The 2,418-nt window shown below is 40.1% G+C and overlaps 1 protein-coding gene across 1 annotated transcript in view; it reads left to right on the top strand.

Annotated features, from left to right (window-relative positions):
- The window catches only part of LOC103581470 (leucine-rich repeat-containing protein 37A2-like), a gene marked incomplete at its 3' end in the record, with an annotated part of 10,565 nt that overhangs the window by 2,222 nt on the left and 5,925 nt on the right, over positions 1-2,418 (top strand). The window lies entirely within an intron of this gene.

Here is a 2,418-nt window from a genome sequence, read left to right as displayed (position 1 = left end):
CCCGCACCTCGCTCAGCCGGTGAGTGGGAACCGGTCTGTATGTGGGATCCGAACCCTCGGCGGTAGCAGTGCGCCACCGGGCCGGCCCTAGCTCATACTTTTTAATGAATAACAAAACTACAATATTTCCTATGAAGTGTTCTTGCTAAAAATGTTTCCTTGTTATATTCAGGTTGATCATAAAAACCAAATTGAGGAGCATTCTGTAAAACAATGGGCTTGAATGCTTAAAAAATGTCAATGCTATGAAAGATTTTTAAAAGATGGGGAACAGTTCTAAATTGAAAGAGACTAAAGAATCATGAACAGTAAAAGCAATGCCTGGTGTTTGGATTCTGGCTTTAAAAAAAATCTATGACATAACTGGGACAGTTGGGAAAATTTGTATATGGACTATATAGGAGACAGAGATATTCATATTAAATTTCACTGGGTGATAATAGTATTGGGGTATGTAGGAGAATGCCTTGGTTGTTATGAGATGCACACTGAAGTGCTTAGCACTGAGGGGTCATTATGTCTGCAACTTACTCTCAAATGGTTCGCCCAGAAAGTGTATAAACATACCCACACTGAAGACAGGTGTGGTGAAGTGTCACCAATTGTTGAATCCAGGTGAAAGGTATACAACTGTTCATTATACCATTCTTTTAAGTTTTCTGTAGATTTGAAATTTTCCAAAATGAAAAGTTGGGACAGGAAAGAAACAGCAAACACTTTGTGTCAGAGTTGAGGTTGCCGTAGATGTAAAATGCTGGATTACTCTTCTGGGTCCATTCTTTCTATATGAAGATCAGAAGCTTCCACCAGACCAAGAGGAATAATATTAGTCACATGTAATTACCCTTCTAGGGGTTTGAAAATGTGTCAGGCCAACTTATTGGATGCAGTTTTAATCTAAAACTCTTTACATTGTACTGCCAACTCAGCCTTCATGGACCCAAGAAACACACTTCCGTTTTGACAGTCATAACGTGGTCCTAATAAAGTCATCATTTTGGAGGATTCAGAGAAGGCACCCAAGGTGGGAGAGCATGATTACTTTTCTGGCAGCCTCTGCAAGTTAATAACTAATTAACATTTATTGAGGACTTAACCATGTGGCAGGCCCTTTTCAGGTATTGACTCATTTTTTCCTAAAACCTCATTAGAGGTAGATGCTATTATAACAGAAAGGCTGAGCAACAGAGATTAAGCAGTTTGCCAAGGTCACATTATTAGCAGAGCTGGGATTCGAGCCTCATCTGGTTATGGAATCTGTATTCCTAATCATCATGCTATACTGCTTAAAGTTAACCTGGAAGATTTACTCCAGTCACAGAGACAGTTTTTATCTCCCTGAAACTGCACCCAGTAAACCATAATAATAAGCTAATCAATAGTTTGGGTATCTTTTTTGCTCAAATTTTTCTTTTGAAAAAATTTAAACCTACCAGAAAGATGAAAGAATAAGTACAATGGACAACCTTGTATCATTTGTGTGGATTCTATTGTTAACATACTTCTCTCTCTCTCTCTCTCTCTCTCTCTCTCTCCCTCGTTCTGGGTGGATCACATAGGAGACTTTAGTGTAGAGCTCAATGTTCACAGCTGTTAAGGCAAGATCTTTCTGGGTACACAATGTCCCTTGACTCATGAGGTTTTCCAGCCTGTCATGGGAACAGGTGCTATTCCTAAGCCTGTGTATAATTCAGTTATTCTTCTAGTACTTTTGTGGTTGCTGCTTTGTTTTCTTTTTATGGCTGGCCAGTACAGTGATCTGAACCCTTGACCTTGGTGTTATCAGCACCATGCCTGTCTAATGCTTTCAAGTGCTTCTTTTTCTGGCCTTGAGTAGTTTCCTCATACACATGCACTGATCAGTACTTTGCTGAACACTCGAGAGATCCCTCTGCATAACTCCAGAATTCTTTCTCTGTGCACTTCTTTTCTGTCTAGTACTCTGCTTTGTGAATTCTTGTCACCTCAGTTTTCCTGGATTCTCAGCTCCATCTCCTTAATCAAGGAGTCCACAAGTCTCTGCCCGTGTCTCCCCCACCCTTGCACCGCAGCCTGGAAACTGTCTCAAGGCAGTAAGCTGGGCAGTCACAGGGCTTACTTCATTTATTTCCCATCTCTTGGAGATCACTATCTGTCATTGCCTTGAGACAATGTCCAATGTCTTGAGAACTGTTGTTTTGTATATTTTGTCTAGTTTTTCAGTTCTTCCAGGTGGGAGGTTAAATTGGTCCCTGTTACTCAATCTTGGTCAGAAATGAATAATGTTCTGTAAATCTGTTTTGTTTGATCCAGGATCCAATCAAAGATCAGGTATTGCATGTTATGTCTTTGTTTCCTTAGGCATTTCCCTACTTCTTTTTGGTCTTTTATGACAGTGTCACTTTTGAAGGGTCTAAGACAGTTGTCTTATAAGTTGTC

Source organism: Galeopterus variegatus, unplaced genomic scaffold (genome assembly GCF_000696425.1).
Source record: "Galeopterus variegatus unplaced genomic scaffold, G_variegatus-3.0.2 Scaffold13114, whole genome shotgun sequence".
Lineage (NCBI taxonomy): Eukaryota > Metazoa > Chordata > Mammalia > Dermoptera > Cynocephalidae > Galeopterus > Galeopterus variegatus.
The sequence above is the reverse complement of the archived record's forward strand: the minus strand, read 5'-3'. Positions and strand labels throughout refer to the sequence as shown.